Source organism: Cupressus sempervirens, chromosome 11 (genome assembly GCF_028749045.1).
Source record: "Cupressus sempervirens isolate cs-2001-9-10 chromosome 11, ASM2874904v1, whole genome shotgun sequence".
Taxonomy (NCBI): domain Eukaryota; kingdom Viridiplantae; phylum Streptophyta; class Pinopsida; order Cupressales; family Cupressaceae; genus Cupressus; species Cupressus sempervirens.
This window is the reverse complement of record NC_143128.1, coordinates 553,214,143-553,232,551: the sequence shown is the minus strand read 5'-3', so window position 1 is coordinate 553,232,551 and position 18,409 is coordinate 553,214,143. Positions and strand designations below refer to the sequence as shown.

At 32.1% G+C, this 18,409-nt stretch overlaps 2 pseudogenes; one reads left to right on the top strand and one right to left on the bottom strand.

Annotated features, from left to right (window-relative positions):
- The window catches only part of LOC149530826 (transcription factor MYB88-like), a 56,980-nt pseudogene extending 43,439 nt beyond the window's left edge, over positions 1-13,541 (bottom strand).
- A 702-nt stretch (positions 13,542-14,243) lies between these two features.
- The window catches only part of LOC149530825 (eukaryotic initiation factor 4A-6-like), a 33,583-nt pseudogene continuing 29,417 nt past the window's right edge, over positions 14,244-18,409 (top strand).

Below are 18,409 nucleotides of genomic sequence, written 5' to 3'. Positions count from 1 at the left end.
TTATACAACTTTAAGTTTATTTTCAGATTTCAAAATATCCATTAACTAGAGGGGATGAAGTTAGTTTATACAACTTTAATTTTAGTTTTAGATTTTAAAATTTTATCCATTAACCAAAGCAGGACAATTTTACTTACACTCTCTAAAAAATGTAGACTAGGAATCTCATCAATAGAAGACTGAAGGTATGGAATTACTTGTGTGGATGAGAAATAATCTAAGGTGATGGGAAAAAGCCTCTCATTTTTTTCTTCAGTTGTGTTAGATGAAAGCACTAAGACAAGACAAATAGACTAGATAAATCGTATGATCATATCCTAGAAAAGGAAAAAATCTGCATATAACCACAAAGCATAAAAGTGAACATGTTAAAGATATCACCAATCTATAGTTACCGTATTGAACTACAGTTGAGTAGAAGATTGATCCTCATTGAAAAATGAGACTTGTTCCTATCCTTTAGTGTTGGTAGAGAAATTTTGTAAACTTTTATCCTCAAAGAAAAAATCAGAGCTATCAGTCTGAAGTATGTTACATTTGGGTGCATCATCCAAATTTGAGCCAACACTAAATTTAGGACTTGACTCTGTAATATTCTCACATGGTTCACATAGTTTGGGCAAGGAATGGATGTGTATCCTAAAAGCATTATTCTATGAGAGACCAATATCAAATTTAAAGTAAAAATAATCAAAATACAATTTTGTTACCATTACCTTTTTGAAGGAAAATGGGTTACATCTTGGCATTTCTCTTTACTAGTCATATCATTATAAGGTGTTGAACCACTTATTGTTGGGTTGAAATTTGGATTTTGGTCTTTTATTTGATTTTTAGCCATCAAGAGATTATCTTTTCCTTCAATTAAGACTCCATTTATGGTTTGAAAAATAAAAAAAAGAGTATTTCAAGGACAAATAGACAAGCAAACTAAAACAATAAAAACATGTTTCTTTACTATTGTACCATTTGCAGAGGCCGAAAAATAAAGATTTGTTTTTACTCAACTTCTAAATTTGAATGTCAAATAAAGTTATTTTATTTTGATGCAAAACTTTGTTATGTTCACCTCTTTTAAATTACTTCCTATGATAGGTTTCATTTTTATTAACTATGAAATTTTTGCAAGTGCAATAGCAAAGCATTATGATATGTTGAAACTTAAAATCTTTTATAGAAAATAGGCAAGTGCATGCTTCACAGATGCATCAAGGTATCCTAAATGTGAAACTAAAATGACCTAGGGTGAAAATATATCAAAAAATATACTTAGAAACCCCTATTAAAATACTGATTATGTATAATCACATGCTATAGATGCATTGGACTTTACCTTCCAAGCATTTTTCAGTTTCCTAATTTGAAGTTTTCACATTTTGCCTTCAAGCTAGTAAGCTTAAAATGTTTTTTTGTTGAGCCAAAGCCAAAAGTCTTCGATCATCCTTTTCTAGGAAGTTATCTTGTAGCTTTGAAACTACAAGTAAACATAATATACATGAGTTTGATCAGAGTTAGATGGCATACAACTTGCAAACTCTCAAAGTTTGATACTTTTTTCTTCCATTGTAAAATAATACAAATAGAATAATGGGGACTAATGTTAATTCAATATAGAAACCTTGTTGCATTGACCCTTTAATTAAAAAAAAAGAATGATAAGGCCTTGAATGATCAGGAAGTCCCAATTCCCTTGATTTGATCAAGTTCTCAGGAAATAAAACAAATAGAGGCCCTCTAGATTGGCGTATAGAATCTGGATCTCCACCTTGAATTCCTAGTTTAGTTGTTGTACCTCCTTGAAATGTTCCTGAAGCATCTTTGGTCCTTATCACATGCTCCTTTCTTTGAATATCCATTCCCTCTAAAGAGTTGATAATTAATTGGTTCCTAAAACATAAGACAAAGATATTGAGATGGTAAGGCTTAGAAAGAACACCATGGGGAACCTTTGATGTTGAATTAGCTTTGTAAAATTGTATCTTAATTTTTTATAGAATATTGTTGGTCCAATGTTTTCACATTTCTTTCAAGCACAACTCTCTTTTAATAATGATACCAATATCATCATCATTCTCTTTGCATAATTTCCCTTTCTCTAGCTTTCTATGCAATGCATTGAATCGGTGTTCAACAACATTTTTAGTCTTGCTCTGATCACACAAAAATCAACTTTTGGTTGCAGAGAATTACCTAGATGAATTAAAAATTTCAATTACATCTCATAGAATGATGATAATAGATGTTACAAAATAAATTTCTTGCAACTATAACTAAGATTTTACAATATCAATAGTGCAATAAAGTACTTCTAGATTACTAATTAGTGTTTAGATATTGTAATTCCATCCTAAAGAAAATATATCCTATTTGTATATCATGGTCTTGAGAAAATTTACTGCCTACCTACCTTGAACAACTTTTGTGATCTCTATCCATTTATTGCCAAAAAATTTATGTGCCTACATTGGCAAAAGATTAATAATACTATGAGGACTGAACTCCTAGACCCACACACAAATCATACTCACTAATATAAAGAATTTTCTTGAATATTAAATTTATAGGCTCAATGGTTGATCCAAAAGGGTTGAACTCATAAGAATTTGATGGTATTAAGAGTGTTCATCCTTCCACACTAGTATGAGTAAACAGTCTGCACCTCACTAATCTAAAATAATATCCAATTTTTTATTTGAAGTTTACCTCAAACAAGATCTTGTCCTCTTCTGGTGACCAAACACCTTTTTTGTAAGGTATAATCAAGTATGTATTCCACATGTAATACAAATAAGCCAAACTTTTTTTGACCATCATTTGCATCAACGATCTTCATTAAATAAGCTTATAATGATTAACATTCAAAGTGTCATGTGCTTAAACTTCACAATCCTCATCATCTCCTACATTGTCTACCTATTTTATTCCCCAAGTGAAATGTAATGACATACCACCTATTTCACAATAGGATCATTATATTTTGATATATTATCATCCAATAATGTGCTTCAAATCATGCTGATTTAAATAAACATGTAGAAAGAGAGGTAAGAGAGATTTCTCATTATTATTTGGATAAGAAGTTAAAGACTTAACTAAAATCATCCATTATCATAATGGGGAACTTCACAATAGATTGTTAACAAGTTTGGCCTTTGTTAATTATTCATCTTCTTTTCATTATGCAAATGTTTTTACATTCCCATGCACAATAGATAGGAGCTTGAATAATAACTGTCATGATGGTTTCAAATGAGATGAACTAAAAAAATCTTATAAGAGATTGTATGGACAAAATAATACTTGCAATGATAATAATTGTCATGGTGTTTCAAGCTCTAGGGGAGTTGGTCGATACGTCTCAACTTGTTCCTTTATTGAAGTGGTATACCAATTGAATGCTACTTGAGAAATATTTAAACAACTTAAACTTTCAACACAATAATCCTCTCCAAATGCATAAATTCTCAATACTATAGAATGCCCTAATTCAAGCTACAATTATAATATTAACATGGCGACTTCAATTAGTATAAGTGGGATGAAACATGTATCACTTTTATATAGGTTATTTTGATACTTGAATGCATTGATATGATTAATGTTTCTTTTAGTTTTTAAAATTAAGTTATGGAAAATAATGATGCACATATGATAAGGTATTCTCATTTCTTTTTGAGATTCTATTTTCAGAGATGCTTGAGCCCATTAAAATTTCCAAGATGCTTTTTGGACATGTAATTGTGTATAAGAAAGGTCTACCACATTGGACTAACAACCAAATTGTGTAGAAGAAAAATGATTTCTGTAGAAACTAATGTCTCTTTTAATATTCTTTGTAACACTTTTATATATTACAAGGGTAGGACATAACAAAAAAGTTTGGTTTAGAAACCACAATCTTTGGCACTAGGACCCGCCCTAGGTGTTGCCCACTTTTTGTTTGATATTGTACGAGCCATGCATTTTCTTTCTCATTATATGAAGGTAGGGATATAAGCATATTTAAATTTCTCTAAATCATAATTTTATTCTTTGTGCATTCTTTCTTTAAGTGATCAATGTTTCAATGTATTTGAACTATTGTTTAAATATGATAAGTTGTAAAGAGGCCTAATTATATTTGTAGTCTGGGCCTTGGACACTAATATTATCTAGCAATCTAATTTATGTTGCTTTTATTTTGGAAGATAAGATTTTTATCTAATAGAGGACAACAAAAGCTCTTGAGCGATGATTTAGTGTACCTATTATTTAAGTTTCTATAATAAGTTGTCTAAGAGGATGTGAAGCATCATTGTTTATTAACTAGGACATAATCTAGTAAAGTCTTGTTAACTTTCTCTTCCTAGGTTTACTAATACTATTTGTTTCATTTTATTTATTCATTTTATAGGAGAGTGAGATTGCATCAATAGAATCAAAGAAGTACTTGAACTCTATCAGTGAAGTTAATGCCATTTAGAATGCATCAACAATCATGTAAACTGACACATTCACTAATACTAGTAGAAATTCTATCCTAAATGTCAAATGAAATACAAATGAGAAATGTCAGTTGTTGACGCAAGGAGGGAAAGAAGAACTAGGGCCAAAGGCACACCTAGAAATCCAAACCACCTTGCAAAGTTAACACAATGGAAGCACACACACAAAGAGAACAACACCATAGGGCAAGAACAAAATACTATTATTGATTCTTCAAATTATCAGCATACATGCCTAGCTATAAGGCCTTCTGGGTTACGGCTAGATATAATATACATTCAAGATCCACGATCCAACTTCAAATTTTCACTTCCAAACACATATACAAAAAATTTCGAAAACCCTCTAAGTTCTGCTCCAACTTCTCCTACAAAAAATATTCTCTAACTCTAAGCCTAAACATCCTATTTATACTTGCCAAAACAACTTACAGAAGATTCTAGAACAATACATAATAGAAAGGTCAACCTTAAAATGGTCTACACACATCCCAAGATAAAATCATATCATTAAAAGTTGTGATAAAAAATAAACATGCAATTCATCCCCCAAAACATTGAAAACTTGGCAAAAGAAGGAACCAAAATGATGACATTTGGCATCAACATGTTCAATCGGCACATGAAGGAACACTTGGTACACACTATAGAGTGAAATGGGGTAACATGCTAATCTTAATGTTAATACAACTTGTGATAACTAAAACTTGTTTAATACTACAAAGCCAACATTCGATGATTGTTGCAACTCAACAATGACTGTGACTCGACAACAACTGGTAGAATGAACACAAATGAGTAGGATAACATGTCAACCTAGGATGCTCTTGTAAAAAATAACTTGGGTAGAAAAAAATGATTCTCCTAAACCATTGAGATGTCACAATCTGAGCTAAATCCAACTCAAATTGAAAAATTCGTGTAGCATCTTCAACTGATCTATTTTTTCACTTTATGAAATATTCATAGTAGTCCTTTTCTCTTGTGCTTTTACCAACTCTTTGATCTAAAATATGTTCAACCTCTTCAATCTACTTCTTTAGATAATCATCAGGTAAAAATAATTCATCATCTGACTCATGATACTTATACAAATCAACAATATTGAATATAGGAGATATATCCATGTCATTAGGTAACTCAACTTCATAAGCATTTCCACTGTCAAAATTCTTCAAGGTCTTACAAGCTCCAAACTTCTTCATTTTTAGCTTATTGTATGTTCCAATAGGATATCTTCCTTTCTTCAAATGAACCATCACCTCATCACCAACTTCAAAAATATGATGTCTTCTAGAATTATCAGCATTCTCCTTATACTTTTGATTACTTTGTTCCAACTTTAGTTTCATTTCCTTATGCAAAGACTCCATAAAATCAAAAAATTCTTCTCCTACAACACTTCTCTTCTCTTCACCAAGAACATCGCTTAAATCTAATACTCCTCTAGGCTGCATTCCAATAACAATCTCAAAAGGTGTTTTCCCTATACTCCTATTCACAAAATTATTATATACAAACTTAGCTTGTGCTAATACCATCTCACAATGATGTGTTTCATCTCCAACTACGCATCTCAGCAAATTACCTAAGCTTCTATTCACAACCTCTATTTGTCCATCAGTTTGTGGATGGAATGTAAAACTAAATTTTAACTCAGTACCCATCTTCCTCCACAAAGTTCTCCAAAAATAACCAACAAACTTACTATCTCTGCTAGAAATAATACTTCTTGGTAATCCATGCAATCTAACAATCTCTTTGAAGAAAAGTTTAGCAACATGCTCAACATCTAATGTCTTCTTACATGGTATAAAATGAGCCATTTTAGAAAATATATCCACAACAACAAATATAGAATCATACCCATTTGTTGTTTAGGTAATCCAAGAACAAAATCCATACTGATGTCACCCAAGGGTTTCTCAGGAATAAAAATAGGTCTATACAATCCAATATTTTGACTTACTCCTTTTGCAACTTGACAAATTCCACAACTCTTCAAAAAATTTTGAACATCCTTATACATATGTGGCCAATAATACTTCTCTTTTAGCAAACTCAAGCTCTTATCAATTCCAAAATGTTCAGCCAATTGCCCACTATGTTTTTCCTTAATCAAATTAAACCTCATAGAACTTCTAAGAATACACAATTGAATACCTTTGAACAACATACCTTCTTGAATGAAATATTTATCATACTTACTGATGTGATCTAATAGATTGGGTGCTCTGCACTCTCTCCACACCTTAGAAAAATTAGGATCAATATCATTCAACTCTTTTATTTCATCAAAACCAAGAATTTCAACCTTCATCTCAATCAACAAACATCTTATGCTTAATGCATCAACAACTCTATTAGTAACTCTACTTTTATACTTAATTACAAATGTAAAACTCTACAAATACTCAACCCACTTCATATGTGTCTGATTCAATTTATGTTGACTTCCCAAGTACTATAAGGCTTTATGATTAGTATACAACACAAACTCATTGGTAATTAGATAACGTCTCCACTTCTTCAAAGCTTGAAAAATAACATAAAACTCTTGATCATACATAGAATACTTTTGCTTAGCATCATTCAACTTCTCACTAAAGAAAGCAATAGGTTTACCTTATTGACTCAATACAATTTCTATTGCACTACCACTTGCATCACATTCAACTTGAAATACCTTATTGAAATTAGGCAAAGCCAATACAGGTAACTCAACAACCTTTTGTTTCAAAGTCTCAAAACTTTCATCAGCTCCATGTGTCCATTTGAATTCTTTTTTATCTCCTCTCATTGTCTTAGTCTTAGCATTATAGACAACAATGAAATTCTTTATAAACTTCCTATAAAATCTAGCCAAACCATGAAATGATCTTGCCTCACCCACATTCTCAAGTGTAGGCCATTCCAAAATTGCTTTAACCTTCTTAGGATCCATTCTCAAACAATCAGCTAAAATCAAAAAGTCCAAATACACAATCTCCTCTTGCATAAAAGAACAATTTTTTAGATCAATCATCAACTTTTCCTCTTTCAATCTTTGAAATACTTGTCTAACATGCTCAAGATGTTCTTCCTTAGTCTTACTAAATATTAGAATATCATCCAAATAAACAATCACAAACTTACCTAAGAATCTTTTCAGAATTTCATTCATCAACCTCATGAAATTACTAGGTGCATTAGTCAAACCAAAAGGCATAACCAACCATTCATACAAACCAACTTTGTTAGATTCTGGTGACTGATTAGGAAAGTACTGTACATACTTCATAAACAGTGGGGTTCAAAATTTTTTTTGGGCCATGGCCAACATGGTAGCCAACATATTATGGTCGACATATGGCTGACATGTTATAACCCTAAAGTGGTTTAATACTTGTATAAAAGGGCTTAGGGTTGGGTATTTTTTATTATGTTGTGATGCAAAATTGGTTCTTGCAGCGGTATTGAGTTGTAAGGGATTATGGATTGTAATTAGGTTGTAATCACTGGATTGTAATAAGATCAGACTTTCTATTTGGTGGACGTAGCCCAGGGATTGGGTGAACCACATTAAATCTTGGTGCCTTGTGTTCATTTCTGTGTGTTCCATTATTTTCTGTTATTGGTTATATTTGCATGTAGTTTTTATTTCTGTCTGTGGTTTATCCTAACAAGCTTTTGTCTTAAAAGAAGTCTTCCATTCATCACCTTCTCTGATTCTAATATGATGATAGCCTCTCTTCAAATCAATCTTGGTAAAATACTTTGTTCCACTCAAAAAATCCATTATGTCATCCATCCTCGGCATAGGAAACCTATGTTATATAGTGATCTTGTCAATAGCTCTAGAATCAATACACATTCTCCCTTCTCCATTCTTCTTAGGTGCTAATATAGAAGGTACAACACATTGACTCAAACTTTCTTTGATCAAACCTTTTTGCAACAATTCATGCACTTTTCTATTAAGTTCTTCCTTATTTGTAGGTGTCAATCTATATGGTTCTTTGTTTGGTAAACAAGCTCTAGGAATCAGATCCATACAATGACTTATACTTCTTACTGGTGATAAACCATTAGGTATATCCTCTACAACAATATTTTTATACTCATTCAACAAACTTTTAGTTTCTTCTGGTACTCGACTACCACTATTAGTTACTCAGTCATTACCAAATTCTGCTATCACACGGTGATTACTACCCAAAATCGGTCCTCTAGGAATTATGGCAAAATAGATTTGATTCATTTTCACTTCTTTTTCAAATTGCTTTCCATTAACCATGCAAACATGAATTGCAGTACAATTAACCTCATTTGAACTTTCAATCAAAGGCAACAATATTTGATTTCTTTCATTCACCCAAAGGGTATATTGATTCAATCTTACATCATGTACAACATATCTATCATATTTCCAAGGTCTACCCAACAAAATATGACAACAATCCATAGGCATAATATCACACAAAATTTTATCAAAATAATGTCCAATCTTGAACTTCACAACACATTGTTCACCTACCAATATCTTATGCTCATATTTGATCCATGAAACATGATACTGTTTAGCATGCTTCAACCTCTACAACTGCAACTTTATAACCAACTCTTTTGATGACAAATTTGTTGAACTTTCACTATCAATGATCACCTTGCAACATTTTCCAACCATCTTACATTTGGTCTTGAAAAGACTTCTCCTAATGATAGGTTCTTATCACTTCCCTTATTACATAAGGTTATTCTCACCATTAGATTTTTTCTAGCCTTAGGTCCACTCAGTGAACCCGCAATGTCTCCTTAAATCACAACATTCTATTACCTTGCTCACTTTTAGAGGATCTACATTCAAAAGATCTATGCTCTTCTTTACCATATTTGAAACAATTACCATGAAAATCACCTCTAGGATAAGAATTACCACTTCCTCAATAAGAACTAGTACCTCTTTGATATGAGCTACCACCTTACCACTTAGTCTTGTCTTTTTCATCATTCTTCCATTCAAATTTTCCTTTATCCTGCACAAAATTGTCAGATCTGCCACTTTCACCATTAGATCTACCTCTGCCTCTCTGGAATCTGCCACCTCTACCTCTTTGTCTTTGTTCATGATTCTTTTTCAAGATCTCTTCAACTTTCAAGGCATATTGATATGCTTCTTCCACACTTTCCAATTTTCCAAAACTTATTTCAGCCTAGATTCCAAATATCAATCCATTTATATATCTTGCAATTTTCTCAACATCATCATCCACATGTCCAGATCTAATGTCTAATCTATAGAATTTTTTAGTATATTCTTTCACACTCATGTCTCTTTGTCTCAAATTTTGCATTTTTCTTAACAAGCTAAATGGGTAATTAGTATAAAGGAATTTTTTCTTTACCTTGTTCACCATCTTTAGCCAATTATTGATCTTTTCCTTTCCTCTCCTTTGTCTATCAGTTTGCAAATGCTCTCATCACAGTGAAGCATGACCTTTTAGCCTAGTAACTATAAGTTTCAGCTTCCTATTATCAGGATTGTTTTCATACTCAAAGAACATCTCCATATCAGAGATCCAATCCAACACAAAATTGGTGTCTAGTTTTCCATCATAAGGAAAAATTTCTAAATTAGGCTTCAAATGTTCCCTAGAAAATACTCTCAACAATATTTCCTCATCTTGATCTTCTTCTAGTTTTGGATTAGGGTTTGGTACTATTGCTTCATCATCACTCACATCATCAAGATGTACTCCTCTTCTCTGGGATATCTCCACAACATCTAATCTAGTTGCAATTTGTCTCAATGTATCCAATACAACATTGTCAATGTTTCTTCTACCTTGAACCATCTTTACAAATTAGATTCCTACAAGATCGTAACCCTCTGCAAGTTTTAGATCAAATCTGTAAATCTACAACCCTACAACCAAATTTGAATTAGAGTTCTACATGATCCAATCTCCAAAAGGATGAACCTAAAGCTATGATACCACTTGGTGCAAGTGGGAAAGAATAACTAGGGCCAAAGGCACACCCAACAATCCAAACCACCTTGAAAAGTTAACACAACAGAAGAAAACACACAAAGAGAATAGATTAAAATACTTTTATTGATTCTTCAAATTATTAGTATACATGTCTAGTCATAAGGCCTTCTAGGTTAAGGCAAGATATAATATACATTCAAGATCCACAATCCAACTTCAAATTCACACTTGCAAGCACATATGTAACAAATTTTTAAAACCCTCTAAGTTTTGCTCCAACTTCTCCTACAAAAATCCTCTCTAACTCTAAGCCTAAACACCCTATTTATACTTACCAAAATGGCTTATAGAAGATTCTCAAACAATAAATAATAGAAAGGCCCACCTTAAAATGGTCTTCACACATCCCAAGATAAGATCTTATCATTGAAAGTTTTGATTAGAATTAGACACTACAAAAATACTGGCACTTAGCAATTGTTGCAAATTGACAATGACTGCAACTTGGTAACAACTGGTAGAATGAACACAAACGAGTGGGATAACACATTAACCTAGGATGCTCTTGCATTAGTTGTTCCTAGATAACCCTCCATTTGAAAAAAAATTATGTCAAAGAAGAGGAATTAAAGAAAGTAACCCTTGGCGAGCATCTTCATATAAAGTCTAGAATATCAAGTAGGGAAAACTGCAATGAAAACCCTCTAGGGACATGTAAAAATTTAGAAAAATCAGAGCAACATTCACATGAAATTCAATCTATGGAAAATGAAATTTCTAAGGGAATGTTGGAAAAATTAAATCCATTTAGATTGTGTGCAAGAAAAAGAATTCCTAATTCTGCATCTTATTTCCAACAATGAGCATAGTGTTGGTGGTCTATGTATGCAATACCTATGATGTTGCACATAATACACCTAGATCTCTTGGTGTATGGAAGCCTATTATCAATAAATATAGTGTTGGAAAGACCAATAAGATAGTGAAAACATATTTGAATCTACAAAGCCTAGGTCCTCAATAGGTTCAAGAATTACCAAGACTCCTTACTAGAAAAAGTCTCCATTGAACTAGTTTCCACATAAGAAGACAAAATCTTTTCTTGAGCAGAAGATCAAAATGTTGTAGGTAAGCCTTAGTTTCTTATCCATTTAAGTAGCTACAAATGAAGGTAAGTCTTTCAAATATTTTTGTATTCTTTCTATTGTTTTACTTGTAGGAAGCAGAAGGAACAATGGTATCCCAAGATGAAAATTTGGTGAGTTCAAACATCATATTGCCCAAAATTGAAAGGGAAAAACTTGCAGTAAAATTTGTAGTGAGAGAAGCTATGAAAAATCACAAATTTGATTTTGTAGAAGCACCCTGGTGTCATATCCTAGTGGTAATAGGGTTGTAATAATTTTTTTTAGATATCTATGTTGTAAACTATCACTATTGTAGCACTTTATACACCTGAGGATTGATTCCATGCTCAACTTTCTTTTCTTTTCTATGCACAATTCCTTGTGGATTAGTTGCAAATGAGTTGAAGAAAGAAGAGACAAAGGAATTAGAAGCTCTTGCTAAGGAAATAGCACTTGTTGTGATTATAAATAATAACCCAAGCACTTCAAACCATTCAGGTAAAGAAGGGAGTCCTCATAATGAAGAAGACGTAAGTATACCATAATTGCATCTTTTGAAACTACATTTGAGGTGGACAAAGAAGTCTCAACAACTATTAAGGTTGCTTTTAGGAGACTATCTCAATGTTCTAATTCTATCATATTGGATACAATAAGGGCTAATAAATACAAGTCTAGTATCTACAACAGAGATGCACTAGGTGGTGCTAGCATTGATGAATTAGAGATTGTCAAGGGTTTGGATCAAAAGGCTCTCTTGCATGAAGGATGTTTCAAAACTAACACTCATCCTAGTTTTAAACTGAATGAAGAGAAAGATAACTGCAGTTCCCCAAATACTAAACATGAAGCTAGTAAGTTACCATTAGAAAGAAAAACATTTAAAGAGATTCCATCAAATATTGAAGCATCTGAAGATTTGCTGAAGCTAATGGAATGTATGAAACTCCTCAGCGCTAAAGAACTTATATCTCTAGAAAAAGTAGTGTCTACTCATGGATTGGGTACTTTTCTACAAGAACAAAAGGTTGAAGTAAATGACAAGAACAGTGGTTGTTTCCTTGTAGATACACTAGTTAAGCATGTTTCTCATTTGGAGGCAGAAAAGGCTACAACTTCTAAGTCTATTGTCTTATCTAGAGCTTCTAAAAAGAAAATTGTCTGGAAAATATAACTAATTTAGGGATTGTTCTTGTAAAACATAAATAAAAATTAGAGGAAGAAATGATAGAAGCCAAATATTCCTATAGAGGACATGAGCTAATATTTCATCAATAGTTAGACCATATAGTACAAAGTCTTGATAAAGTCTTTATCAAACATGTATCAAACTTAGAAATAGATAAGTAGGAAGTAACTACAAAAAGCATGACACTTGCATTTTAGAATGTTGTGAAATCTATAAGATCTTGTTCAAATGAGTACAATACACTTGAATTGGGTGACATTCTAAGAGACAAGACTCTACAACCAAAAGGAATTTTTTAAAAGGCTATGTCAACAAAAAAGTGTAAAATACCTAATGATGGAATGGAAATCCTTAAATGAAGTCTTTCACACCAAGGAACATAGAGTTTGGGAGTCATGCTACTATTGGTGTATCCTTTGGCCAATGGTATTGACTGTCCAAGATTAGAACCATAGTCACAGTCCTAATTTACCAATCATATATGTTGCAAAAGGATCATAGAGGGAGTCTTTAACTAGTGTCAACCCAAAATGGTGTATTCAAATTCTATGCATGATCCTACCAGTAAATTGTGAGGGTTATAAATAGAAGGTACGTAAGTTTGGATCTTTTGGGCAACAATAGGACAATCCTAACTATTAAGGTCTACATTGCATCAAGAGAAATGATTGTGGGAACATTACAAACCATGAGGTTGTATTTGTAGTAGTGGCTCAAGCCCCAAAATAATCTGCATGCACTGCCTTTAGATTTTGGTCACAAACCTCATGATTTTTCAAGCCTATATGTAAAGGCTCAAGCTTATTAGAGGCACTTGGTGGACCCTAAGGAGAGTAAATAATTGAAGCAACTATATTAGTTTAACCCCTTTTGTACATTTTGTTAATAACCACAATAGAAATTCTTGGTAAATAAATGATTATGAGATATTGCAAAAAATAAGTTTTCAAACATTTGAAATTATTTTCTTTTACATTCATGATAGTAAATATAAGGCATAGTGATAGATAATGGAAAATTGTAGTAAGTATGGAGCAACTTTATAGACAAATAGATCAAGACAAAATACTTGGACAATAGATGGTAACATGTAGCAATCATATGAAAAAGAGAAAATAAGACATTGAAGAGACTTAAAGATTCTTGAAATAATAATCCATGAGGCTAAGAATCAAATAAAATGATCTATGTAAACTAAATTTTTCTAGTTACTATAATTTGGAGGAGGTGATTACAACAACAATAATAGATAGTAGAATAACAATATTAGAACACATTGTTGATGGGCATTCTTTGATGAGTGTTCATGAAAATGCCTAAAAGAAATGTGGTCTCATGGAGTGCCATGATTATAGGATATGTACAATATGGATTTGTCAAAAAGGCTTTAATATTTTTCAAGAAAATGAAATTGGCTAGTATAAATCTTGATTCCATGACCATTGTTAGCATCCTCTTTGTTTGTACCAAAATGGAGAGCTTTGGAGAAGGGTATGAATATCCACCAAAATATAATCAAGAAATGGTTTATGACACATTGCATCACCATGCCTTGCACTCTAATTATATTAAATTTTTATTTCTTGATGAAGCCAATAAAGTGTAGTCACATGTGTTCAAGGATCGGGTAATATTTGAGTTAAATTTCTAAAAAAAAAAATATTTTTTGGATTTAGTCTTATTGAGTTCTATTTCCTAATACATTCCTTCTTTCCTTTTTCATTCATTAATTCTATTTTGTTAGATATATGATATTTTTCAGTTGCTCCTGAAAACCTCCAAGTTTGTGTTTTCTCAATTATAATACACTATGAAGCCCTAGAGATCATAGGTTCATTCATGAATAATCCAATCTAGGTTCTTATAAAGAGAGACAAGATTACTCTAGAGGGTTTTAAACAATTCTATCTTAATGAGGAAAAAGAGGAGTATAAGCTTGACACTCTCTTTGATTTGTACAAAATACTACCCTTAACACAAAGTGTGATTTTCATCAATACCAATAGAAAGATTGATTGGATCATAGACCAAATAAGAGTTTGTGATCACACAATGTCTACAACACGTACTAATATGGATCAAAATACTAGAGACATGTTTATGATAGAATTTAGACTTGGTTCTTCTATAGTGTTGATAACAATTGACCTTTTGGCCCAAGGTATTGATGTGCAACAACTTTTTCTTGTTATCAACTATGACGTACCTACACAGCCAAAAAAATCTCCCTACAATGTGGGTCAATTTGGTAGGAAGGGTACGGAAATAAAAGTTTTCATGTGGGATGATGAGAGGGTACACAAAAGAAATGGGGCTCACAAAATTTCTTAATGGACTCTTTCTTGATCAATGGTCATTTTCCACCTCTTAAAAAGACACCAAAATTAATCAAAAGGGATGATGCCAATTAGAGAGAATTGGTATAGTTTTTTTGGGGCAATAAACGATTAAAAAATACCTTGGCAAGTACTAAGATTTTGATGGAACTGTAGTGCCTCTCCCATTTGACTTTTGTAAGTCATCCTAATGGATGCAACCTTGTTGATCTTTCGTTATGTTGGATCATGATCATGACCATGAGTGGTCTACACCGTTGAGGTGATTGGATTTATGTTATTGTATCAGTTTCTTTGGTTGTGCTTTGGCTGATTTTTGAGATTATGATGTGATTTATGGTTCACTAAGGTTTGTTCCATTGGATACTAGGATCAATGTGGTATCATGATATTGTTTCGTGATTACCCTATGATGTGTGCAGAGATTGCACTGTGTACTATTACCATGCTACATTGGACTAGGTTCCTGTAGCAGTGGTTAGTCATTAATATGATTGTGTTTGCTTATGTATTTAAGGTGCCCTTTTTTGTTGTTTAAACAATCATTATAAAATGCTTAAATAATTAGAAATGGATTTTCCATGTTGGATTCATTGGTTATGTGTTGCGGATATTTACTTGTTAAGTTTTGATCTAAGAGATATTTGTTATGTTTTACATTTGAGATGACCCAAGGGTCAGATGTTATACCTTGATTTCAGTATCATAGATGTTAGACTACTATGTTGTTTAGTTGATCATATTGCATGATGATGCCATTTTGAGATGACAGTGTGTTTTATGATGATATCTGGTTATCCGGTATTTGGACGTATCTTTGATTATGTTATGTGATGGATTTAATGCTATGGTTATTTACTTCATTCCTTCGTTGTTCTACTTTATGCAAACATGAGTGATGTAAATAAATTATTTTGATATAATTAAATAAATGGTTAAATTAGGTGATTTAATGCATTTATTACTTCAACTATGTTATTATATGCAATTGCACTTGATCGTGTTGTTTAGTGTGCAAGATTCATATCCCTAGCAGTGGCACATGGAGTTAGTGGTTCAACCATTCTATTTTACCAATGTCATCCCTGGATGGTCGATGTATCCTTATTTTAATTGTTTAATTAATCCTTTCAGTGATTATTAAACCCGAACTCATTTACATTATGTGATTTGACCAATGAGCATGTCTATGCATTTAGAGGTTCACATTATCACAAAAGTTGTTAAGGAGATTTTTGTATTTTTGGGTGTTCGAGCTTTTAATTTATTTATTTTAACTTTCTAGTAGCTTTGCCATAGATGAATTCCTATTTCTAAGAATTTCTTGTTTCCATTTGGGTTGATTCGGGGTTTAACTAGGTTGGCTAGTTATTTAACCTAATCAATTATTCACTTGCAAAGTAAATACATATCCAAAAAGAAATTTAATTCCTCACTTCTCATTTTTGAATTAGAAAATTGAAGAGTAAAACCCTAAATCCTCTTCATGAGGATTTATTGTTTTGTTCATTGTTAAAGCTACTGACATGGGATCACTACGAGGTTGGGCTCATTGGATCCAACTCGAGGAGACATTGGATTGCCGCAATTTTCAACTACTTCCACTCGCTTTTTATTTTATGGTTCGTATTTCCAATTTGCTCTTTTGGCTGTGAGGTAGGGCTCTCCCATTTTATTGTTTCAGCTTCATTTCTACTTCTATTTTCAGTAGCCATTTGTTAGGAGGCTGAGAACTAGTGTTCCCCTCCGTTTCTGTATGCTAGCTCTACCTAGTTGGCTGGGTATGAGCATTTCCCTATTTTTTAGGTTAAGGGTTTGGGGGTTTCCACCGTTATGCTGGCCATTTTTGCATACAGTGTCTAAACTCAATTCTTTTTGGATTTTTGGGGTTTTTGTACCCAAAGGCCAAATGGGTTTTAATTTTGAAGTTTTTGAGTTCTGAGATTTTTCACCTTGATTTGTGTGCCACCTAGTTTTCTTGGGTTTTATTGGAATGATGTTGGTTGTGGACTTGGATTATCCATAAGATGTTAGTGAGACCATTGTTTCACTTTTATATTTGCATTGGGATGTGTGTCACATTCATACTCCTGACTTTGTGTTTAGTTGAGTGGTTTTATACCTATTGTTATGGTTTCTTTTGGACCTTGGTTATTATTTCATGGACATTAGGATTCATGTAGAATCCATACTCCCAGATTGAGGCTGGTTGAGTGAGTTCATGATGTTTGGTCTTGTTGCATCGTTGGGACTTGTGTAGAATCCATACTCCTAGATTGAGGTTAGTTGAGTGATCTCATGATGTATGGTTTTATGGTTGGGTGGAAGCACAAACCTATGTCACCTTTGGTGATATCAATAGGCATTTCAGTCGGAATAGTTTTGACCGTACATACATGATAGTTTCTCGCACCAACGTGGCATGTATCATTTTGGCCAAAAGCATTCCATGCAAAAGGGTTCTGACCGAAACTTTGACTTTTTATAAAAGTGCCAAAAAACCCTTTGGGGCTATCATTTTGACTGTCACGATTCCTAGCTTCTCAGAAAGAGGTCTAGGTGTTTCGGTCGTGACAAGTTAGTGGGTTTTTTTCCCATTTCAAATTTTTTTAAAGGTTTTTTTTTTTATTAGTAAATGTTAATGGTACTTAAATTAATTATTTTTTACATACTTTATGAGAAAATATTTAGATTTGTTAAGTTTTTAATATATTTAAATTATTTTTTAGAAAAACATTAGGTAAAAATGTAAAAAAAAAATTAGTTAGAAAATGTAGAGAAACATTAGGTAAAAATGTAGAAAAACATTAGTTAAAAATGTAGAAAAACATTAGTTAAAAATGTAGAAAAAAATTAGGCAAAAATGTAAAAAAAATTAGTTAAAAAATGTAGAAAAACATTAGGTAAAAATGTAAAAAAAACATTTCTGAAAAGACGCAGAAAAACATTAGGTAAAAATGTAGAAAAACATTAGGTAAAATGTACGTTTATATGAAACTTAGAAACACTTTTACATTTATATGAAATTTAGAAAAATCGTTTAACCCTGTAGTTAAATCAAAATCTAATTTAGTTAAGAATTTTATTTTTTTATCGCATATACATGTGTACACTTAGTTATAATTTAATTAAGAAATTTTATTTTTTTTATCACATATACATATACATGTACGTGAATATTTATTTCTCACATTTGCACCTGAGCATGTTAAAATACATTAGATATGGTCTCTAAGATAATTTGTTTTAAAATACATACATTACATTCAATTGAATAACACCATACATTTAATGTTGTGTA